The sequence below is a fragment of the Canis lupus genome, chromosome 23, assembly GCF_011100685.1.
Source record: "Canis lupus familiaris isolate Mischka breed German Shepherd chromosome 23, alternate assembly UU_Cfam_GSD_1.0, whole genome shotgun sequence".
Taxonomy (NCBI): Eukaryota; Metazoa; Chordata; class Mammalia; order Carnivora; family Canidae; genus Canis; species Canis lupus.
Window position 1 is genome coordinate 36,344,800 of NC_049244.1, and position 25,336 is coordinate 36,370,135.

The 25,336-nt window shown below is 46.3% G+C and overlaps 1 protein-coding gene and 1 long non-coding RNA gene across 5 annotated transcripts in view; one reads left to right on the forward strand and one right to left on the reverse strand.

Annotated features, from left to right (window-relative positions):
* NMNAT3 (nicotinamide nucleotide adenylyltransferase 3) overlaps nt 1-18,789 on the reverse strand; it is a 114,524-nt gene extending 95,735 nt beyond the window's left edge. For 2 of the 4 annotated variants that reach the window (XM_038571041.1, XM_038571040.1), the window contains exon 1: nt 18,599-18,789. The gene's annotated coding sequence lies outside the window, so the exon portion shown is untranslated. Of the gene's footprint in view, nt 1-18,384; nt 18,456-18,598 lie in introns of all 4 variants that reach the window. The other 2 variants (XM_038571043.1, XM_038571047.1) reach the window with 2 other exon arrangements.
* Nucleotides 18,790-20,404: 1,615 nt separating this feature from the next.
* LOC119865311 lies at nt 20,405-25,043 on the forward strand. The gene is made up of 3 exons (XR_005376729.1): nt 20,405-20,521; nt 24,477-24,581; nt 24,904-25,043. It is a non-coding gene; the product is annotated as an uncharacterized LOC119865311 (long non-coding RNA).
* Nucleotides 25,044-25,336: the final 293 nt, after the last annotated feature.

Below are 25,336 nucleotides of genomic sequence, written 5' to 3' on the forward strand. Positions count from 1 at the left end.
CATGTGGGAGGAACGCTTGTTTATTGTTCTGAAGGTATATGCCCATTTCCCCCCAGTCTTTAATGTGAAAGCTTTTCAAGCATGCTGCAAAGTTGAGAGAATTTTAAAATGAACACCTGGATATCCCCCACCTAGAGTCTACCATTAATGTCTTATGATGCTTGCTTTGCCACATGTCTACCCCTCTATCCATTCGTCAATCCACCTTAATTTTTTGATGCCTTTCAAAGTAAGATGCAGACAGCAGTGCACGGCTCCCTAAATGCTCTGGCATGCATATGATTAACTGGAGTTCATTAATTTGCTCAGTGTTCTTTTTTTCTTTTTGAACATACAATCAAATAAATGCACACATCCTGAAGGTCACCATTCAACAAATTTTGACACGTGCATGCACTCACATAACTTCAAGGCTTAGGAAGATACAGAACATCCTATCACCTTAGAAAGCCCTCCTCTCCTGTCCCTTCGCACTCAATCTCCCTGTCCCCCTTCCCCTAAGCAACTCCAATTCTGAATTTTTCCACCATAGATGAGTCTTGCTCATCTATGTGTTAGAACTCTAAATATAAATGGGATCATATAGTGTCTAGTCTTGGCTGGTTTTGGCTCAGGATAATGTCTGAGATTCACCCAAGTGGCTGTGTGCAATAGTAGTTTGTTTCTTTTCTTTGCTGAGCAGTATTCCATTCCTGGGCTACACCATGGTTTATGGATTCTTCTAGATGATCTCCTAGTTGAAATGACTCTGTTGTGAAGTCAGTCACATTTGTATTCTTGTGGCCAGAAGATCAGGTGTATTCAGAGGTGGCACAACCCTACCTGACCTAAGAGAGGGTGAAGGACAGAAATAATACATTCCATCACCCTTATGAAAAATGTAAAAAGTACAGTTCCAGAACAGAGACTCCAAAGTGTGATGGGATGTAAGAGGAGTGCAGGCAAGAACTTGTTATGTGTTTACAGGCATGTCCCTTATCCAGCCTGTGAAACTAGTTTTCCCATAGGAAGGCGACATATAGTTTGCTTTTTAAATGAATGAATTTACATGACAAAACTTCATTTAAATCAGTATTAAATATACAAGGAGTTAAGATATGGACAAAATCATGACCCTTGTATACAGATTCCTGAGGTGTAGGAAACAGTCCCGAGAGCAGGATACAGTCGATCCTGGATGCACATCAAAATCACCTGGGACTTTTAAAAACACTCACGCATAGGTCCCACCTCCAGAGCCTCTCATATAATTGGCTGAGGTGTACGCGAGCATTGGTAGGTTTAAGAAGCTCCGCAGTCAATGCTCACATGCAGCTGGGATGGAAAGAATGATCTGGAAAGCTGCCGTTCTCCAAGTGCGGTCCCTGGGCTGGCAGTATCAGCATCACTTGGGTACCTATTGGACATGCAAATTCTTAGACCCCACTCCAGACCTCCTGAATCATTAACTGGAGCTGGGGTCCAGCAACCTGGTTCTTCACAAGTCCTCCAGGTCGGTGTGATACAGCTCAAGTTTGAGAACTACAGCTCAATGGTGGGACAAACCCTAAAAGCAGCCCTCACCTAGCTCCCGAGACCGACGTCTATGCTGTCATGGTACCAGTGCAGCCAAGGTTAGCCAGCTCTGCTAGACTTAGCTCCCAGGAAGCCCTTCTCTTCCCTGAGACAGATAGAGTGGGGTGGGCAGAGGCCAGGTGGTAAGCAGCTGTTGACCAATTACCAAGGGGATGACATCCTGGCGCCCACCGTGTCTTAACCTCAATTAATCCACAAGCCAGTTAATCAGCCCCCAGAAAATCCAGTGTTGACTATAATTTTATTTTCACCATGATTTTTGATTATCACTGACCTCCTTCCACTCCATTACCCTTGTTAATTGAGAATTGACTATGCAGTTAAAATGAATGTTTCCTCCACTAACAGAGCTGTACCAGATTCACCTTAAAGTCCCTTGCAGCTCAAAAAATGTGATGAGTCCACGGATATATTGATCTGATACAATTCATTTCACCAAGAATTTATGAAATTACCACTCAGAGGTCACCTATTATGTGTTCATATGTCCAAAGGCTTACAGGAAAGAAATCGAGTTTTAGTTGAAGAATAACACTGTATTTAGAGAGCGAGAGCAGTGCTTGGCCAAGACTGCTCAGTAGGTTAGTAGCAAGACTGCTAACCAGTAGGTTAGCAGTGAGGTCTGTATTAAAAGATGCCCAACACAGTTCCACAGATTTGGCAAAGTCCTTGGAAACATAAACATTGAGAAGATAAGACACTCCGGGGGCTGCTCCTCTTCACCGGCTGGCTGTTTTGATAAGGAAAAAATAAAAAGAAAGAGGAGGCTAACAGGAGATCAGGAACCTGATTATCTATTCCAACGCTAAGTTTGAAAAATGAACTTTCATGTAGAACCCAAAAGATTACAGAATTTGCCAAAGAAAATGTGCTAGGGAATGTGCAGTGACAATGGAATTCCTAGTAAGTAGCATGTACCATGAGAACATGCTTGACAAAACACCACAGTCCTTTTCTGTAGGATAACACAGCGAAGGGATAACGCCACTATGAAGGAAAAATCACCCTGCCTGTGGAAGGACAGTCACACACTGCGGGGAGTCCTTCAGTGATCACGCATTAAAGAAGCCTCGGCCAGCTGTCTCTTAGTTACTTGACTCAGCACTGACTATAAACAGCTCGACCAAAGCAACTGCACAACTGGGAGGGTCAGAACCAGGTCCTATAATAGGACTTCCTCTCCAAGCTGGCTCCTCCTCCAAGGACTGTCCCCACCAGGCCCTGTCACGCCTCTCTACCTCTGCCCCCAAGCTTGTCCCTACCACTGTGGGTCATTTATCTGTGGGTCTCCAGAGTGCAAAGCTATGTCTAATTTAGCTTGAGACTGAGTACATCCTAAGGGCTCTGTGAATGATTTTTATGGAAAAAAACCAAAACAAAACAAAACAAAAAAAAAAACAACTTTTTTTTTTTTTATACAAAATTACCACATACAGAGAAGTAGACGGAACAGCATAATGAACTGCGACACAGAGGTCTCCAAATGGTCATTAACACATTTCCATGTTTACTTCATCTTTTTTCCCCTGGAAGCATATTAAAGCACATTATAAAAACCATGACATTTCACCTCTAAATGCTTCATGACATTTCACCTCTAAATGCTTCAAAAATAAATAATGCTTCAAAAATAATTTCCTACTAAAAATAGGAGAGTTTCTTATTTATCCGTAATATGATCACGCCTGATAAAATTAACAGTAATTAAAAATCTGCTATCATCTAACAGCAGTCTGAAGGTCAGTATATGCCTTCTGAAGAAAGTAAAGGTGGACGCGGTTGCGGTAACCCTGAGGGACCCACCACAGGGCCCAGGAAGCAAACATGTGCCACCTCTGTCCACCCGGGCGCTCCACCATTCCCAGGGGTGCAGGAGGGCATGGAAAGCATTCCCTCGAGTGGAGCCTCCTTCCAGAGACCCTAGGGACCTTGTTCCCACAGGCCACCCCATCCAAACACAGCACTCCTATGCTCTGTCCGTCAGCCCGTGGGTGGGTCATCTCTCTTCTACTCAGTGACCAGTTGTGCACAGGAAGCTGGAGCTGGAGTCAAATGAACCTAGCTTGTAGTCCCAGCTCTGTCACTGATAGGCTATCTGACCTTGAGCAAGTGGCGTAACCTCTGTTTGCTCCTCTGTAATATGGGAAATAAGGAAATAAGGCCACTTCAGAGGGCTGCCATGAAGACTGAAGGAGACCGTGGCCCAGGCCCTGTCAGGGAGCACCCAGCATACTGCCCAGGCTATAATGAGCTCACCCAAGTTCAGATGCTGACACTGCAGCAGTAATTATCTTTAAGGCCGGGGATCCCTGGGTGGCTCAAGGGTTTAGTACCTGCCTTTGGCCCAGGGTGTGATCCTGGAGACCCGGGATCAAGTCCCACATCGGGCTCCCTGCATGGAGCCTGCTTCTCCCTCTGCCTATGTCTCTGCCTCTCTCTCTCTCTCTCTGTGTGTGTGTGTTTCTCATGAATAAATAAATAAAATCTTTAAAAAAATAAAATATTAAAAAAAATTATCTTTAAGGCCATAGGGCAACCAAAGGCATTAGAATGAGCCAGTGTTGGGCCAAGAGAGAGGCCTCATCCTACCACATCTCTGAGGCAGGTCTCTACCAAATGGAACAGGTCGTAGGGTCAGGGTCAGCCCTTTCCTAGCTCCTGCTCCCTCAGTGTAGGATGGCACTGCCAAATGGAGTGCTGAAGAACTGGAGGAAGGCCTGTGGACTACAAGAGTAGAAAGGTTCTCTGTCAAGGGGCCTCTGGTCACCTACCTGGGCCAGCTGGTGTCTCCTACTAACCTCCTAATAGCCCTGAACCTCACCTCAGAGGCACCAACCTTGGCTCTTCAGAGTTACCAGCCATTGGCTACTCCGCCTTTACTCTTTATTAATGATCACCACTGCCCAGCACCAGCACCAGCACCACCACCACCGTCCACTACCAACACGACTGTTTAGCAAGCATCCACTATGTTCTGGGAGCTCTGCTGGATCATTTTCAAACCTTATCTCCCTGCCTCCATGCTGCCATTTTTTGAGGCAGGTGTGACTATCTGCCTTTATAGATGTAGTAGTTTTCTGTTGCTGCTATAACAAATTACCCCCAAACATAGTGGCTTAACACAACACACATTTTATTATTTTACAGTGCTAGCGGTCAAAAGTCCAAAGAGTCTCACTTTAAGATGAGGGTGTCAGCAGGGGTGCACTCCTTTCTGGAGCTCCAGGGGAGAATCTGCTGCTTGCCTTTTCCAGCTGTCAGGGTCTGTCACATTCCTTAGCTCATGCCCTCTTCCCTCTGGCAAGCCAGTCATGGCTGACCCAGTCCTTCTCGCACTGCACGAATCTGACTCTCCTGTCTTCTGCTTTCACTTACAAGAATGTTTGTGACCACATCGACCCATCTGGACAACCCAAGATAAGTGTAAGATCAGCTGATTAGCAACCTTAATTTCATCTGCAACCCAAATTCCCCATGCCATGTAACCTACCTAACATACTCACAGGTTCCAGAAATTTCTGGAAGGCCATTATTGTGTCTATCCTCACAGGTGAGGAGACTGAAGCTCTGAGAGATAATGGGGCTTACTCAACGTCACACAGCTAGTAAGGAATATCAGACTCAGGAGTGAGATTATGTGGACTCCAATCTAGCTCCTGCTCTCACTACTTTGCTGTGTGACCTCGGGCAAGTCACTTAACTCCTCTGGCCTGTTTCCTCATCTATAAAATGAAAAGTCTATCTAAATGCTAAGATTTCAGGATGCCTGGGTGGCTCAGTGGTTGAGTGTCTGCCTTTGGCTCAGGGCGTGATCCCAGAGTCCCGGGATCGAGTCCCACATCAGGCTACTTACATGGAGCCTGCTTCTCCCTCTGCCTATGTCTGCCTCTCCTCTCTCTCTCTCTGTATCTCTCATGAATAAATAAAACCTTTAAAAAAATAAAAATAAATAAATGCTAAGATTTCTTCCAGCAGAGGATCTGGGCCTTCCCCTCACAACATATATGGATCATAAAGTTAAGGACCCCATGAAACCCACACCTGGTCTGTCTGCCCTGACGAAGACTCAAGTACTGACCATGAGAGGAAGAGATGTTGGCTTGGTCACGGATGGACATCCTTCTGTCTTCTGGCTGGAATTTTCTAAGGTTTTTGTCCTGGGAACCATGGAGACATGGACTTAAGGGCACCCACTGACTTATATCAAACCCCCCTTCCTAGCAACCACACAAGCCTTCAGTCAACTATTGTGTTTTCCTACCAATTCCCAGCTTAGAAGGGAATAAAGATTAAGGTTTCTTTGTACAATGAAAAGAAAAACAGTAGGGAAATCAAATAGCAAACATATAGGGACATACAGGATTATTTGTTGAGAGTTCCCAAACCAAGGCAGAAAAAAATGCTCTTGGGTAGCCTGGGTGGCTCAGCGGTTAGTGCTGCCTTTAGTCCAGGTTGTGATCCTGGAGATCCAGGATTGAGTCCCACATCCGGCTCCCTGCAGAGCCTGCTTCTCCCTCTGCCTATGTCTCTGCCTCTCTCTTTCTCTCTCCTTCTCTCTTCCTCTGTGACTCTCATGAGTAAAATAAAAAATAAAATAGAAAAAAAAGCTCTTTTTTTTTTTAGAGATTTATTTATTTATTTGGGAGAAAGTATGGGCACGTATGCAAGAGAAGGGGAGAGAGAGAGAATCTCATGCAGACTCTCTGCTGAGCTTGGAGCCCAATGCAGGGCTGAATCTCAGGACCCTGAGATCATGACTTGAGCCAAAATCAAGAGTTAGACACTCAACTTACTGAGCCACCCAGGCACCCTGCTCCTCTTGTTTTTGTTTTTCTAAAGATTTATTTATTTATTTGAGAGAGAGTGAGAGTAAGAGGGAGCACGAGCAGGGGAGAGGCAGAGGGAGAGGGAGAAGCAGGCTCCCCGCTGAGTGAGTGAGATGCCCAAGGAGGACCTTGATTCCAGGCCCCTGCATCATGACCTGAGCTAAAGGCAGACCCCTCACCGACTGAGCCACCAGGCACCCCCAGAGAGCTTTCTTTAAAGCAATAAGCACAACTGTCAATCTTTCTTGGGGAGGGTCAAGTTTGACCTTCTTAACAAAAACAATGTGTATTCCTCAGGGACTACATTTCCTATTGGAAACAGAAAAAGTGTGTGATTTCAGAATATTTCCTCAACAAGGGAAGAATTCTATTTTGCTGTTTTTTTTTTATAGGATAACAACTCATTGATGATATCATAGTACTATATGATGACTACCATCCACACTTTCCCCCAATGACCCCCAATGTGGTGCTACTTTTGGATAAGACAAGCTGCCAGAGAGTGGTTCTGGGCTGACCAGGGGGACTGCACAAAAACTGGGCTTGGGCCTGAACTTACGAGACCAAGCAGAACAGGGTAGGACCTGATTCCAGTTTTGGCAACACGCTCAAGTGGTGACATGCTCAGTAACTAGAATTAGGAGATGTAGTCACAAATGAAATTAGAGGACGGGGAACACAGGGCAGCCAGAAATCTCTCCCTCCTTCCCCCCTCCTCAGTACAGGCCTCCTCTGTATGCTGTGGACACAGAGCTCCTTGAGCTACAATGCCACAGTGTGCAACCTCTGGGTGGCCGTGGGTCCAATGAGAGGAGGCAGGGGAAATGCCAGGATGGGATGGGAGGTGAGGTATACGGGAAGAGGATGCTCACAATTAACTACAGCTCTCAAGGAAGGCTTCCAGTGTATTCTATCCCATGAAAGACGGCACATAAATGCTATTCACTGCAGTAGTGTCTGCAACAGTCTGGTGCCACCCGTAGAGAACTAATTAAGTAAACTAAGGTAAAGGCACACAATAGAATACTCTGCATCTGAGTGAAAGTGTGAGAGGGAGGGAGAGGGAGGGAAGGAGAGAGAACAAGAGAACCCTTTATGTACTGATAAGGAAATTTCTCCCAGATATATTGTTAATCAAAAAAAAAAAAAAAAGAAAAGAAAAAGAAAAGCACAGAACAGAAATATAAAAATACCTATAAACTGAAAAAAATGTAAAGAAACATAACAGTGGTTGTCTATGAGGAGACAGGCGTAGGGGATGAGAAAGAACATTTTCACAGTATACATTTATACTTATTTCTTCTTAACTTTCTAATCAGGTAAATATGTCACCGACTCAAGAAAAATAAAAAGAGAAATTTAAAACAAAACAGAAAGCTGTGGCCTTCCAGGCAGTTCTCAAAGGAACAGTCAGACATATGTGGGGACTATGACAGGATGTATTTTCCAGCACAGCCACAATGTGACCTGCCTTCCATTAAGAGGTTGGTCTATGTTCCATCCCCCTGAAGCTGGGCAGGATGGTAAATAGGGCAAAAGTGACACCAGGAGACTTCTCAGGTTGGTCCCCTAGGATATCTATTCTTAGAATCCAGCTGCCATGCTGTGAGGAACGCAGGCTGCATGATGACGCATTCCAGCCAACAGCCTGGCCCAGGTCCCGGCCCCCCACCCCCACCCTGCTACCATCTAACTGCCACTGAATGAGAGATCCAGAGTGAGACCTGCCCAGCTGAATCCAGTCAACCCCTGGAACTGTGAGAGATGCTAATTAAATTAAAAGGGGACCCTTTTGTGTTGTGGGGCCTCTTCGCTTTTTGATTTTCCTGTTTTGCATTCCGTTTTATTTCTTCTGTTTTCTTTTAAGCCCCTAAACTTTGAGGAATAGCTCTTGGTTTGTGCCTTTGTCTTACACTTCATTTTCTAAGATGGAAGTCTTCGGACAAACTTACAACAGTTTACCTGTGACCCCAAGGAGGTAGCAGAAACAACCTGAGAGGGGCAAGTATTTGATTGGCCTGTGAAAACAGGAATCACCTAGAAAAAGTGAAAGATGCTGACTCTGGATGCCTATGGGAACCACAAGAGGCACCATTCAGCAGGCTGCCAGATACAAAGGTCTGGGCAGAGAGGGGGCATATGGAGATGGGGCTGCAGGAGGCACCTATGTAAAGGTGATGGATGAAATCATCCAGGTGGAGTGTATGGACATGTCAAGAGAAGGCCAAAGAGAGAACCCTGGGGCTCAAAAATGCCAGCAGAGGAAAGGCAGCAGGGAGAGAAATCAAAGAAGAAACAATCGTGCAGGAAGGAGGAAAATCCAAGAGAGAAGAGTTCAAGAGCTGAGCATGGTCAGAGTTATCAAATGTTGTACAGAAGATACATACAGGGAAAGCCCAGAAGACTTGGCAATGTGGAGGTCACTGGTAACCTACCACAGAGCAGCCCTCCTGAAGTGGGAGGGGAAAAAAAATTAAACCTGCAATGCATTCCCATTAATACAAATCGCTTCAACCGAACTTTATGCAACCAATCAGCAAATAATTTGGGGCTTCCTGTTTTATCTTCTGAGAAACACTGGAGGAAAAAATAAGAAGAAAGGAAAAACATCAAATGCTCAGGGTAGAAGAAAAGAGGGAGACAAACGTTGGCAAACTGAATAACCACCACCTGCGTGGCAGAGACACAAGTAAAAAGGCACAGGGTGATCAACTGCCTCTTGCATTCATCCTTGTTTTGTTTTTGAGAGAGACTATGAAAGATTCCTTTGTTGGCCGTTCACAGCAATGGCAAGGATGAGCAAGAGCATGGAGACTGCACAGGCTTCACCCAGTGACCCAGTACTGACGAAGTGCCGTGGCTGCAAGGAGCGCCCTGCAGAGGAGGATGCAGGAGGATGCACTGAGTCATGTCTGGCATCCACACAGGACGCAGGAACAGGGCATGAGCACCAGGTGCTCACCAGCTCATCCTTTGCAGAATGCATGTTGAACCATAGCTGAACAGAAAATGGCCACATTTCTCTAAAACACTGGGATCTTGACTCTTTTCTCTACACATTCTAAAAAGCCTATAACTCAGAGCAAAGGATTTAGCCACTAAACTCTACTGAGCCTGCGACATGAACAATCTTAAATCTCTTGGAATAAGGCCTTCATTTGTAGTGACAAATATGCCAAGAGAGTTAGTAATAATAAGTACATGAAAAATGTTTCTAGAATCTGCATTATGCCCCCAAATTTCTGGCACTATTCCTCCTCCATGCATAGAAACAAACAAACCAAGCATATAAAATGGATGGAGACCCACAAAACTTAAGAGTGAATTAAGTTGAAATGTCAGCATAACCATTTTGTAGGCCTCAGTTGTGAGTAGATATCTTGATGAAGAGCTCACTAAATCTTTAATGGAGGTGGAGTATTTCTACATAAATGCAATGACCACAAAACATCTGTCATACTGCCTAAAGCCATAACTAGAGAAATTCTCTCCCACCCTACGGTATTAGTGTCAGTATGGTGAATCCAGTATTAATATTAAAACACGGCACTGGAGATAGAATCATAGGTTGACAAACGAGTTTAAATGTGGTCTCCCAATGAGTTTTTCTTTTAAGATCATCTTCACGTAGTACTTGAGAAATAAGAGAAAAAAAAGTCAAGATACAACAGAGGTGGAAATATTGCCATGATAAAGATCAACCTTATTACACACTCAGGCCCTCTTCTAAACTGTGGAGTCTCAAAAAAAATAAAAATAAAAATAAATAAACTGTGGAGTCTCAAACTGTACAGCTGTGAACACTAGCATTCCACTAGTGTTAAATATTAATAGGCCATCCCAGTTCACAGGGATAAATATGGTAATGGTTTTCTTATTTAAAGATTTCTTCCCACAATTTTTCATAAACTTCTGGGGTTGGTTACCACTTAACGCAGTCTTCAATTTAGTATAAAGGGGTCTCTGATTTGGCACAGAATTATGAATCTGGTTATTTTCAGTTTAGAACATTGATAATGTTCGTGGTGCTTAGGGAAGAATGTCACAGCAGACCCTGTCAGTGCTGTGCCCTGAGCATTCAGGCCTGTCTTTTGTTGTGTTGTTGTTGTTTTAAGATTTTACTTATTTGAGAGAGAGTGTTGCATGGGAGCATGAGCAGGGGGGAGGGGCAGAGGGACAAGTAGACTCCCTGCTGAGTGGGGAGCCTGATGTCAGGACACTGAGATCATGAGCTGAGCTGAAGTCAGATGCTTAACTGACTGAGCCACCCAGAAGCCCCTCAGACCTCACTGTTTTAAGGCAAGCCAGCTTGACTTCCACGTGCTAGCATCTGCATCCCTTTGCTCTGATGCTTCACCTGGCAAATGGAAAGTTCCAGAAGCCCCAGAGAATTAACTCCACGTAAGGGAGCAATACTCACCCAATGATGGACAGCAGTGGTGCTTATATATTCAGCCCCCACACCCCAGGACAGGCTAACTCTGGGACGGGTGTTCTACAATGGCTGCCAGAGATTCCTAGCAGATTCAAACTCCAATGGTCCACACCGGTGACCTGCTCAGCAATGTGCTCGCCTGGCTCATTTCCCTATTTTCTGCTAGTGCTTCATGGGATTTCCTCCCAAATCAATCACCAGACTCAAAGTCTTGTCTCAAATAACGACGCATGTTATGATGTGCCAATCTATAGCCGATTGAATGAGTTTGAGAACTGCTGCTTTAGGACCTACCATTGGCCCTTGCCAGTGCCAGGCAGAGAGGATACATGGGTTTAGGGCCAACTAAGGGGTAGTTGGTATTAAGAAAACAAAACCTAGTCCCAGAGGTACTGGAGTACCAGTGCCTGAGCAGGACAGGAAGCCACAATGACGCAGGGCTGCCCCAGATAACTGCTGACCTAAGAACTGCATGTGTGTTGAGGGCAGAGGTTGCTGAAACTTTGCCAACAAAACCCTCGAAGACTATAAACCCAAATCTCCTATCCCCATCCCACCAGTGAGGAGCGAGAATGAGGGAAGCTAGCAGAAGGACACGAAGCTACACATCAAGGAGGAGCAGCAGCCTTCTTCACCATAAAAACCCCTGAGAATCTGAATCTACAAGCCAGAGTGAGCACATCTGCAGGCCACTTAGCTAGTGGATCCAGAGTAGTCCTTTGCCCAGAGACATGGAGGCAGGGAGCCAACACTGACTTTAGAAATTTTTGATTGAAAGATTTAATCAAGAGAAGGCCATAAATAGAGTGCCCTTAAAACTGCAAACATAAAGGTCATTATTTAACTTGGCTTGTTTTAGGATTTTTTTTTTTTTTTAAGATTTTGCTTATTTATTCATGAAAGACACAGAATGAGAGAGAGAGAGACAGAGACACAGGCAGAGGGAGAAGCAGGCTCCACGCAGGGAGCCCAACACAGGACTTGATCCCGGGTCTCCAGGATCACGCCCTGGGCTGAAGGTGGCACTAAACCACTGAGCCACCCAGGCTGCCCTTAGGATTTTTTTTTTTTTTTTTTTTTAAGGAGAGTCAAAATACAATATAGAAAGTTTGAAATGTGAAAAAAAGTTATCCCTAGTTCCTTGGTTCTAGAGCAATTCTTGGTTGCTCTGAGGTATCCTTGCAGACTGTTTTCCTGAATGTGTACTGATCTTCATAGTTTTAAGTACTACATAATATTCCATCAATCTGTAGTTTGACTATACTCTCCTATGCTCTGTATTCAGGTCACTTCTAAGTTTTTACCATTATAAATAATGATGCATCTTTACACAGTGGCTTTTTTCACTTTTCAAATTATTTTAAGACAGAATCCCAGAAGCCCACGGTTTGGTAGTATTTCAGGGACCCCTGAAACAGGCAGCCTTCCTCCTTGTATCATCTGCAGTGCTCTGATTGCTCATAAAATACAAAGTGGGTAAAACACTGGCATCCTTCTTCTCTCTCTCTCTCTCTCACACACACACACACACACACACACACACACACACACACAGGAAGACAAGGTTGACCGACAGCATTGTAAAAATTACATAGGAGGAGACCAGATGGGAGAAATGAAAAGCAAAGCAGTCTTTCATACTAAGCATAGAGTCCGTGCAATAAACACTCATTTCTGATCTTTCAAATGAACATTTGAAAGTGGAGAGTAATTTCAAGTTAGACTCCTACACACTAATTCACGTAACAGGCATTTTGCCCTAATAATCACCTGCTCACAGAGAGACTCCTAGCCTTTTAAAGCCTGCTCTTTACCTGGCCTGGTGCGATTCCCTTCCTGACACTGTCACTCACTCTCTCCCACGGGCAGCTCACCAGGCCCAAGTGGGGGTGAGTTCCATCACTTGTTTTCATCATTCTTTTCCCTCCTCACTTACAACGCTTTTCAGCGAGCAGACTGGCTGATAGCCGAGCTGCTGATGGCTGCGGTTAGGATGCAATTAGGCTGAATTGCGTTGGTCAGCCTTGGTCAGCCTTGCTCCACACTCCCTTCTCTGTCAAACACTGTGACGAGGTGGGAAGGACCAGCATCAAGGCACTAAACCCTTAGCGTCTGCCTTCAATAATTGTTAGCTGTGCTTCTGCAAGTCAGTTCCAACGCTCCTCCCTGGGCTGTGTCCTGCCTTGACAGTTCACTTCCATAGAAGGAAGCAAGGGAGGGGGACGGATGGAAGGTGGAAAGGCAGGAAGACTGGCTCTAATTTAAAACCATCTTAGGAGCTCTAAAAAGTTATGGGTTGACTGATAGACACATTTACTTCCCAGAACCTTTTTTCGTAAACACCTACCACTTAACGCACACTTCCAAAGGGGAATAAATACCGTCGCTGTGTGTCAGCCTCATGGGAGGGAGATTTCCAGAGCTGCTTCTTTCCTCCACGGCTCAGGGCCACGCGATTACAGCCCCGTTAAAGCTGCACCCTGAGAACACGGCAGTCACACCCACCAAGACTGGCCTTCTCAATTTGCGCACAGCAATGCTACTTTGCTCCCTTTGCTTCGGGGAAGATGGTAGCTCATCTCTTGTAATAAGGTCCACATCTGAGACTGGTGGGGATCGAAGATGTATTTTGTCGTCAGCTCTGGCCAGACAAAATAACTCTCTAATAATATTCAGTCATGAAGACAGAATGGTTCCTGAGGCTGTTTGGATCATGTCTTATTAATAACACGAAAACCTGCCTTTTGGTGTTATTTTCTCCTTGTTCTCATTGGAACTGAATGGGCGTGAAGGCAGGCATGGTGTCTCTCTGGAGGACTGCTGGTTCTTCATGAAAAATGGTGCTGGGGCACCCAGCTCTGCAGGGGTAGTCCTGCCCTCCTGGACAACAGCGGTCAGCTTTACACTGTCCTCTCGGTGGCAGGTCACTAGCTCCAACGTGATGGAATCTATGCTGGAACCTCACTGAGCCTGTGCACCCAGGGATATCGGAGAAAGTGAAAACAGGCTTTCAGACCGATCCTATCACTCAGAAGGGAGAGGGCTCCGGGACCCACCCCCCAGATTTACCCTCAGGCGAGCCGGATGCCTGTTTGCCACCACTACCCAGTAGATGTGTGAGGCTGAGGACTGCAGCATCCAATGAGATAACATCCAAGGAGAGGCTCTGTTAACTCCAAAGGGTTAAGTAAATTGAACATTAGCATTCTTCTGCCATTTTGAGGCTGAAGCTAAAGCATGATTACTTTTTAAAGTACACACCAGAATTTAGAGAAAAATACCATCCACCAGTCTTCAAAGGCATATAAATGAATGAGTATAAGCCTCCAACCAACCTTTATGGACATGCTTTATGCTGATACTGACCAGATTTCTGTACCTGTCCCACCTCTTCACATTCTTCTAGCACGCCAGGCTTCTCCTTTCTGACAGTTAATCCAGGTTATAACACGACGTCATGTGTTTATGTGCTTAATTCTACCTTTCTTAATAACCTGTCTTGTGATGTCTATGGGCCCCTGGAGGGCTGAGACTGTGTCACTTTGACTCAGCATTGTAATCCCCAGGACCCTGCCTAAAGGAAGGGAGGGAGAGGGAGGGAGGATCAAGGAGCCAGGCGCAGAGCTGGGTACCAGGAACACTTGGTCCAACAGCTATGGAAGTGCTCACAGCCCAGCAAAAAGCAAGTCCAGGTCAGCTGGAGAAGGGCATGCACAGCAGGGGTGCCCACTGCGACTGTGGGAAGGAAGGGCCAATTCAGAAAAGCTTCCCTGCAATAGGCTGTGTCTCTACAGCTGTTCCAAGGACTCCGGCTTTAGGGGCAGTTCTGGTCAGGGAGGCATGGCGATGCAGATCAGACCTACACTGGAGAGGAGGCCAGACCCAGAGATGCCACTCCTAGGGAGAAAGAACAGATAGTTCTTACTTCCAGAAGTCGCGGCCACCCTCATCCAAGGCACTTTCATCCAAAAACCCATCACGGAGAACCTTAGATTTCCCCAGATTCATACTAAAGACCGAACGAATGCCTTTCTATTCCTATTTCCTGGACTGAGGCTATGGGTCTGTGGGCATGTGAGAGAGACAACGATGAGGGAGCCATAAGTCCACTGTGCTTGGTTAAACACCACCATGCAGAAGTGCGCGGCTAAAACAGTGGGGTAGGAGCTGCCATCCCGAGGCCTGCCCTGCAAAGTGGGATCCGTCTGTCTTCACCAGGGAACTATGATAAACGAGCAAAGACAGACACTGGTCAGGACAATCCACTTTATTTAAGAGCTTCGACAGCTGAAAGTGGTTTTACATAGAGGCATGGAAGATTTATCTAGATGATAAAATACCTGAACTTGAAAGGCACATAAATTATCAATTTGCAGGGTTTTTTCTCCTTTTAAGATTTCACATAGTCAAATGCTTTAAGTAATGAATGAAATGCACATAAAGTTGATTTCATTTCACAAGAGTTGTCTGGTTAGTGTCTGCAGAGAGTCTTTGCTTCTAGATGGGGTTGAGCTCCAAATCAAAGCCACCCATCTGTGTCTGTGGCCTTCTGTTTCCATATCTCAGTGGAGATCATTTGGAGGACTGATAAATATGATAATAATAACAGCAACTGTAACGGCCTGAGCACTCTCCATACGGCGGTCTGCACACTAGGACAGCACTTCATATTACAAGCATTACATAATACTCCTAACAGCCCCGGGAGTTCATACAATTGAGAGAGGACTTCAACTACTTCCCTCTGGGCCTCAAGCTCCCTAATTAGTTCTTTCCAGCTCATCTCTTAACTAGGCAAGAGACCCTGCAGGAAAGCATCCCTGATGGGAACTGAAACTACCCCCTCAAGCCATCCGGACTGCCCTGAGCCAGCAAGACCCCATGACACACCCCAAGACACTGATCGACCTGACCTTTACTGCCCACCTGCCTGTACCCACTGACCTTTGTCCCACATTTTCCTTATATAAACCTGGAGTGTTTTTGACACTTTGGCAACAATCTTTAAGATGTTAGTCTGCTGTCTCCTGGGTGTTGGCCTCACTGAAGTAAATTCCTTGTTTCATTACCAATGGTCCCTCTGCCTTGGGACTTTGTCCGCAGTGAGTAGCTGGAAGCTGGATCCCCCCCTCCCTTCCCAAGCCAGGTACTCGTGCATCTTTGTACCCCAGCTACACAATGATTCCCATTTTCCAGATGATGCAAAAGCTGAGCTTTAGAGTTTCTACGATTCACGTGAGGTCACACAAGCAATTTTATCAGACTCTAAAGCTGCAGTGTTCACCACAACACGGCAACATACATGAAAATACTTGGTCATGAGCAAGTACTTGAAAACACTAGCTCTTTTGCCTATCTTCACACTCCTTTCTTTTAATCAGCACACTTTTAACACCCAGAAGCTTGCCGTCTCGGGTTTAGGTTCATCCATTCACCACTCATTCTGGGCCCAGTACTCCTCTGCAAGCAGGATTTACAGGATGGCATTCTCCAGCTCTAAGACCAGTCTCAGGCCATTACCACACCCCTAGGAAGGTCGAGGGCAGTATGACGCAGGGGCAGACCCTCACAGGGCACCCACACTGAGCTGTGGGGTAGAGATACAAACTGAACAAGACAATTTTAGATCTTTTTCACCCTGGTCCCCACCTCCTCCCATATATATCCCTTAGCTTTTGCCCTGTTTCTCTGGCCAGAGACCTCAAACTCCGGGCCTTCTGACAGTGTGGCTCCCCATAGGCCTTTTATCATGCAGAACATTCCTTTCTCCTCTGGGCCCAAGCTTTCCGGTAAAAGCAAGGCCACAGATAACCCACCCTCCTCAGCTAATCGCCCTGCACAGACCCTCAGAGCCACCTCCTCACCCCCAACCCCCACAGTCCTCCTGCCCTGTTTCACCAATTTTGGCCCAAAATAAGGAATAAGAACAATAGTATCTCAGTACCAACTTCCTACGTGTTAGGCACTGCTTGATGTATTTTAGGTACACTAACTCATTAAATCCCATAATCATCCTCTGACCTAGGCTCTATTATTATTCCTATTTTAGTTCATTTAGGGGAAGAGGGAGGGAGTTAATATTTCTTCAGGGCCAACTGTACACCAAGCACTGTTAAGCTTGCACAATCAGAGGATAGGTGACCTGCCCAGGGTCTGTCACAGAGATTTGAAGTAAGAAATAAGAATCTGGACCCAGGTCTGCAACTGCCTGGCCTATGGTTCCCCTTCCCTTCTGCATGGCTGGCACTGCCATGGTCTGCAAGAGGAAACAGTGGCTGCACCAAGACACGCTTCTGTTAACACCTGTCCTCTGTTTTTATTACCACTACCCCAAAAACTGTGCCAGACTCCTCTGTCAACTGTGTTCCCCCACTGTCTGGGCCTCCCAGCCAGTTTTCATGGAGCAAATCCTCAAGTCTACAGCAACTGTGTAAACAGAGCCTAGAAATCTGGGATCCTTCAAGCCAATAAAATACATGAAGAGGTGGACACAAAGAAGGGACACTTCCCTGAAGTGTCCAACCCCTCCTAAATCCCTGGAGTTTCAAGATCTGAGGGGTTACTGCCTCTGGAGAGTTGCTTGGCCAGCTGTAGGGGGTGATACCACCAATGAAAATGAGCAAGCAACTGATGGTCGGAACATGAGCCTTATGTTCTGGGGGCTCGTGGAACTGGCTCTCTGGGAAATGGGTACCTGGCTGGAAGCAGAGGGGCACTCCCAGCAAGGCCAGTGGGTCGGAAGCCCTCCACCAGGCTCCCAGAGTACTGAGCCCACAAGCTGAAACTCAGTTTACTTCCCCTGGCCCATCCTCCATGTGCTCCAGGAGGGCAGGCCCATGGCAGATTTCTCTCTGAACTCTCAGAGCCAGTAGAAAGTGAGTACTAGTTAAATGCTTCCAGAATAAAGAGCCAAAGCGGGCATCATTTCAGGGAACAGAACAGGCTGTTTTGAGGGATTCTACTCAGACAAGAGAAGTAGACTCCAGGAGAGGGGAAGGGAGTCTGCTCAGAGGCAGGCACACACCTGAGTCCACGTCATCCTTCTCCATCCAGAAACGTTTTCACCTGTACTTCCCTTACTCACCCAGGGCACACCCCCTAAATCCTGTAAATTCAACACCTCAATCTTCTATGAATAGGCACCTCAATCTTCCTCCCCTTTTGCAGGGCAGGAAGTTCAGGAACTGGCTTCCTCCTAGCTCTCTGCAGGCAGGCCCCACAGACCCTCCTTTCCTCAAACAAGCCACACTGTCTCCTAACAAAATGTGTTTACTCTGTGGTTCTGCACCCTGGACCTGCTGGACCCCCGCTGAAGTCTGCGCTCCAGCACCCTTCAGAGGTAGAGACCGCGGTTGGAGGCTGTCCGGCACCCTGCACTTTCTATCTACCCAGCTCTTAGCACAGTTCTAACCGCTTACACTGTGTGTGTAGACTATCTACCGGCTGTAGGTCTTTCCCCTAGACTGGTGGGCTGCCCCGCCGAGGGCACCACGTCCGGACGCCCAGCACTTGGCCCGGTGGCGGGCACACGGGGCACACGAGGAGTACCTGCTGGCCACGTCCTTGCAAGTGCAGGCTGCCAGAGCGGGGAGGTGGGATCCGAGCTCGTGTCTGCCTGCCTGGGGTCAGAGCCAAAGGAGCAGTGGGCGCTCGGCTGACCTGCCCCGGAGCGCTGCCGGGCTCCGCACCCCGCCGCCACCTGTCGCCCCCGCGCCCAGATGAGGGCCGGCGCCCGCGGGGGCCAAGGCGGGCTGGGGCTTACCTGCGCGTGGCGGGGCTCCGCAGAGGCTCTCTGTGAGCCTCGGGGGACTGCCAGGGACTGGGGTACCTGCCGCGCCGAACCCCGGCTTCCGGAGGGCGGCGTGAGACTGCGCCTGCTCCCGACGCAGCTCCGAGGCCCCGCCGCCGGGAGACCGGCCTGCCCCGCCCCCGCGCGCGCGGAGAGGGGGGCGGGCCTAAGGCGAACCTGACCCCGCGCTCCCGGGGCGCCCCGCCGTGGGCGGAGCCAGAGGAAACCAGCCCTGCGCCCCGCCCCCTGGGGGCGGTCCCTAAGGAGACTGGGCCCGACGCCACGCCCCCTCGGGGGCGGTCCCTAAGGAGACTGGGGCCTACGCCCCGCCCCTCTCGGGGGCGGTCCCTAAGGAAACCCTGCGCCCCGCCCCCTTGGGGGCGAGCTCTAAGGAAACCAGCCCTACGCCCCGCCCCCTTGTGGGCGGTCCCTAAGGAAACCAGCCTGAGCCCCGCCCCCTGGGGGGCGGTCCCTAAGGAGACTGGGCCCTACGCCCCGCCCCTCTCGGGGGCGGTCCCTAAGGAAACCAGCCCTACGCCCCGCCCCCTTGTGGGCGGTCCCTAAGGAGACCGGGCCCTACGCCCCGCCTTTTCGCTCCCAGCCCCGCCCACCCTCCCCCTCCCCCGGGGACCCTTTTGTGTTGTGGGGCCTCTTCGCTTTTTAATTTTCCTGCTTTGTATTCCGTTTTATTTCTTCTTTCTATGTCCCTGTTCTTAAAAGATCGAATTAAAAGATAGAGCAAAGCAATGCATGAACACTCTTTACAAAATAAAGTTATCTAAATGTTCTTATAATGAAGGCAACAGGCCCTTCTCCCTTGCTCCCCACGCACAGTCTTTTATATCAGTTCCTCCGTTTAGCTCTTCTGGTGGTCACCCCCTTGTCGCTAAAAAAAAAATAAGCTTACATAGCGATTTCTTGATTTATCTATTGACTTTCTGCCATGTTAGATGAGGATTTACTTTCTTACTGTGCCCCTGCTTCCCTTCTCCTGACAAATTTACACCTCTATTCTTAAGTCTTGGCCTGGTGAGCTCTGAGACCTCGAGGCAGGAGGAGAGGAGGTTTTCTGGACCTACAGCCAATACAGTTGTGGGGGCAGGGAGAAGGGAAAGCTATTTTAGAAAGGCCTGCAGAATTAAGGCTTGCAAATGAACATTTATTTGGAAGGAGCAAAATCCTGAGACCTTGGAAACTCAGGGCTCTATCCACTGAGACCTTCTTTGATAATTTACTTCCTGAATTTGCTTCCCCAGTGTGGTGGGTCTTCTGCCCATGCAGAATCTTCCATAAAAAGCCCAACCCTCTCAGGGGTTATGAGGTGAAGGTCAAGATTCATCAGTTTCTGGCAATAGGATTTCTTAATGGAGTGAACTAGAGAGTGCAAAAAAGAGAGACGTCAAGGATGATGTCAAGGTTTTGTGATTGCTGCACAGCTTTTCCTAGCATCAGTGACAAGTTCTTAACCTTAGTAGGAAGAGTGTTTTATAAGCTGGCTCTGTGCCCCTCCCTGCCCCAGATCCTGGCAGTGCTCACATGAGGTTGGCTGGACCTGTTCACTGTCCTCACTCTAGGAGGGCTCATACTTATCCCTCTTGTAGCAGTTAGTCCCCGAGTAAATGCCCAGGTGAAGGGGCTTGGTTCCCCCTCCTCACTTAGATGGAAGAAACAGTGTCCCCACCCTCCCTGACACCACTTCTCACTTCAGAGTTCAGCCTTTCCCCTTCCTCTGCTCTTTCTTCTCTTCTGCTCACTCCCCTCTTTCCCTTATCTAGTTCCTGATGGTAGAGGACTTGGGAGTAACTCCAAATGAGGGCGTGAAATGTGGCTCTACACGGTGACCTTGGGCAAAGTCACTTTTCCAATTCAAGCCTGTCTTGTTCTCTGACATTGGAGGTAAGAATCTCTACCGCATTCAGTTTTAGGGGAGGATTAAGTGGCATAATACCCATGTGTACAGGATTTTGTTCATTTTTTAAAACTTTGTTTTTCTAACTCACAAATGTTAAATATTAAATTAAACTTATCACATATGAAAATTAATTGCTCTTCTCTTTTTATTGCTTCTGGATTTTGCTCTTCTCTTTTTATTGCTTCTGGATTTTTTTTGCTTCTGTCATACTTAGAAATGCCGTTCCCACTCTAAGACTTTTTTTCTTAAGCTATCATTTGTTTATTTGACAGAAAGAGGGAGGAACAGCACAAGCAGGGAGAGTGGCAGGCAGAGGAAAAGGGAGAAGCAGACTCCCCCACTGACCAGAGCCCAATGTGGGGCTCCATCTTGGGACCCTGGGATCATGACCTGAGCTGAAGACAGATGCTTAACTGACCGAGCCACCCAGACACCCCTCTATTCTAAGATTTTTTTTCAAAAATTCAAGTAAAATTACCATTGGATGTCCTCTTCTTCATAACTCAGTTTGTCTTCCAGCAGAGTGGGAGGCTCATGAGAAAGGCTAGGGACTTCTAAGAATCTGTGTGTAGCATGTTGGTACCATAGGTTGGACTTAAATGAAGAGCTAAATCGGGGCGCCTGGCTGGCCCAGTCAGTGGGGTATGTGACTCCTGATCTTGGGGTCTTAAATTTGAGCCCTATGTTGGGTGTAGAGATTACTTAAAAACAAAAAACAAAAAACAAAAAACAAAAAACAAGGGGTAAGTCATGCTGAGTCTTGACCCTGGACAGAAAGAGCAAGAGGGACACTGGACAGTGCAAGGGACTCCTCTTTCCCTGGGGTAGGTAAGAAGTCTGTCTTGTAGACAGGAAATAGTGGCTCCTAGTGGTGGGAGGTAAGAACCTCACACAATAACCTCCCTTACCATAACCTAAGCGGAGAAGGAGCAGTAGATGAGAAATCCATTCTGGAGAAACAACTAATATATTAGAAGGGGGAATACATATCTGGATGAGAGTCGTGTCCTTTGGTTGGGGACATGAAGGGCTACTGCATTATGGATTTACTGGAGATAAAACTTTTGGTAAGTTTCATTTCTCCCAAATCCTATCACCATGATGGTTCAGGATGGAGGAGGATTTCACATAGAGGGTATCTCAGTTTGGGTTCTTTGGAAGCAGATCCTGAGACAAGGATTCAAGTATGAGTAGTTTATTTGGAAGATAGGGGAACACCAGTGAAAGAATGGAGAAGGATGAAGAATGGAGGGAAGAAAAGGCAATCCAGTAAAGGATGCATTGTTAAGCCAGCTACTAGATGGGAGCTTAATTCTGTAGGAAGACTCTAGACATTGTAAAGAGCATGCCACAGAATTATTCTATCCAAGAAAAGACTCTAGATGGGAGGTCTAATGGGAAAAAACTGTACGGACAGATCAGCTCATTTTTGAACATTTTTCAAATTATTTCCAGGCATAAAAATATGGTCAGCCAGTGAGATCAAGCTGCAACACTACATTTTCTTCCTATCACCTAACAATGGTGTTCGGGCAAAGTTTCAGTAGGAGAATTTTGGGCAGTGACCAATGTGCAGATGGTTGAGAGTCAGTGTCTCAGGCCTAGAATTGTGTCCTGAGGATATTCTGGAAAACCCGCTCTCAGACAGATCATGATAGGACTTCAGCTGGGTCACCCTCTGCATTTGGATGAGCCAATAATCTTGACTTCTGAACTCTCTCACAAGAAATGGCATACTTTGGCTGAGTAAAACTAACACGTAAAAAAAAGAGGCTGGTGGACTTTTAAAATGTCCAATGAGGGCAAACTTTTCAATCACTGTAAGTACTTCAGAAGATGGATGTTTTCTCACAGCAGAGAACAGATAATGCCAATGTCGAGTCTGTCTTATATGGCCTTTCAGACAGGCTTCCATGAGAAAGCTGTCATTTTGTCAACCCTGGCTTCATTAGCCATACTTGCTATTGGACTAAAATGATCCTTTTAAAACATGAAACAGTTCCCCTGGCTCAAAAGCTCTCAGTGGCTTTTGCCACAATTAGGGTCAAATCCCAAGTGCTCCTCATTGGCCTCCAAGGCCCTCGTGAGATCTGCCTTGACAAGATCTTCTTGACATTGTCTCCTGACACTGACCCCTGGGTGTTCCTCGCCTCTAGTCTCCTTGGCTTTGCTGTTGTCCCTTGAACACATTGGGTCTGCAGTAGCCCCAGAGTTACTGTACTCCTGTTCTCATTAAAATACTACCTCCCTCAATTCTTAAGGGAATTTGCCGAATTCATCAGCTCTCTAATAGACCACTATCTCACTATCTAACAAACAAAAAACACTCCCATACTGTCCCATTCATAGCACTTATTATCTGTCACCGGAATAAGTTTTTGATTATTATGTGTGTAATAAATAAGTATAAGGTCCAAAAAGGGCTGACTCTTTATATATTTTGTTCCCTGATATATCCCCACACTTAGAGCAAACAGTACCTGATGCCTAGTAGGTACTTAATAAATATTTGTTAAATGAATCAATCAATTGAATTGAGTGAACAAAAAATATTTTAAAAAATCAATTAAATATATAGTTAAAAAATACTCCAGAATGTGGACTTTCAACTAACCCAGATTAGATTCCTCTCAGAGAATTGTTGGAGCAGAGTGAGAAAAAATAAAATGAAGTGGTTGAGACGCATTATATAATCAGATTCATAATTACAGATGAGTTTTGGACTGAGTACCTTTGCTACTTTGTCTTTGACACCATGTCTGTGCTAAATATTTAAGAAAAGGTTAATTTAAAGGCTACATACTCGTTTAAAAGTATGAAGAAGAAAAAAGAAAAAAGGTTCCCCTAGTCATTTTAATAATTCAGAATGGTGTTCTGTGGCTTCTGTTGGCATTTGAGGGCCCAAGATGGTAACTGCTTACCTGAAAATAGAGATCTTGATCAAATATTTAAGATTTCACTTATTTTTATTTTCTGCATATTTTTTTATTCCTGTGTCCCAATTCTTTTTACCCATTCTGCAGCTGCACAAATCACACACTAAAGCTAATAGAAATGTTTCATGGATTATTAAATGCGGCTAAGCAATGAGCTTTTGCTAGAACATAAGGCCAAACTGGGGCCACTTTGCCGTTCTAACAAACTAATTTTTCCTTGAAGGTGCAGACTATGAATTTACAGAGGCCTCCCCCCTGTATTCCAAAGTTTCTTAAGGCAGATGCTTGTCTGCTACAAAGACATTTTGAAGTGGGAAACAAAGATTCCTAAAAACAGGTTTTACAAGTGGTGCGGTTAGGCAGTCTTAGAATTGAGAACAATTGAAGTCATAGAATTAATAAGTGGACCATTGAAATTATGGCAAGATGACACTAAATGGTACCTGTTTTAGCTAATGAAAACATTGCGCCCTGGTGTCACCAGCAGTGGAGTGGGCTTTGGTTAATGTCTACCTAGGCTTAATTGCCTAAATATGTTCCAGTACCAGCACCCCAATGCTACAAATGATCTCTCCTAATGGAGCTTTTACATTTTACCACTGTAGCTAAAACTCTAATTCAGGCTTTGATGTCTGTCTGGGCCCACTTGGTACAAAGAAGGCCTCTGAAGGAGGTCAAAGTCATGTAGTACATTGTTCCCGATGAAAAGCACTTTAGGAATAAGCCACCATTTTTCGATGAGGAGAGAGTATCCGAAGAGGCGAGGTGATTTTTCTCAAGATCACACACAACTAGTCAGAGATGGGGTTGGAGTATCAGTTAGGACTTTTTGTTGTTGTTATAAGCAACAGAAACAGTCTCTGCTGAGTAGAAGAGCTTATTGGGAGGATTGGCCCTTCAGAACGTTCAGGAAAGTTGGGGACCCAGGCTCGTAGAAAGCAGTGGGAGGAAAGCAGTTCTGAGAAGCTTGAAAGTGAAAACCCTAGGAATTATCTCTTCGCAGAAACTGCTGGTCTAGTCAAGAATGCCACTGCAGGGATAGGGGACTAAATCCTGGCCACTTCAAGCATGGGTCAGAGTCCTGGGAGAGACCATCTGATTGGCCAAGGTGAGAACATATTCCTCTGGCTGTCCTGGGGGAGGTGTCTGCAAACCCCTTTGACTTTGGATATTGAGAGGAGGTGCCTGACTTTACGCTCTCACTAAGACTCTCATAGTGGAGAAAGGCAGATCCCCAAAAAGAACCCTGAAGTTGCTGTTAGAGGAATTCAGGGATGCCGGGAGCCGGGATGCAATGCAACCCTGATTTAGTTTAGAGTGGTAGACTCCTGTGTGGCTAGAGGTGGCCATGAAAAGCAAACAGAAGTCGGCTTGGGATTACAGGAGCTCCTCATCCCTTCTCTCTTTCCTTCTTCTCTCTTGGAATGTAGATATGAGCCTGGAGGCCAAGCAGCCATCTTGAGTCTACGAGGTGACAAGCATGAATTCCAAAGTCACTTGCTAAGGATGGTTAGGTGGACACATAGAAGGAATCTGATATGCTACGTATACCAGTTATGAACTGCCTACCTGTAGACTTCTTATTTGTAAGAAAATTAAAAACTGGGGCATCTGGGTGGCTCAGTTAAGCAGCTGCCTTTGGCTCAGATTGTGATCCAAGGGTCTTGGGATAGAGCCCCTTGTTGCATTGGGCTCCCTGCTCAGTGAGGAGTCTGCTCCCTGCCCTTCTCTGCCTCTCCATCTACTTGTGCATTCTCTCTCTCTCTCTTTCTGTCTCTCTCAAATGAATAAATAAAATCTTTATAAAGAAAGAAAATTAAAAACCAGACCACTATACTTTGGTATCAGTAATGTGCAGACTTG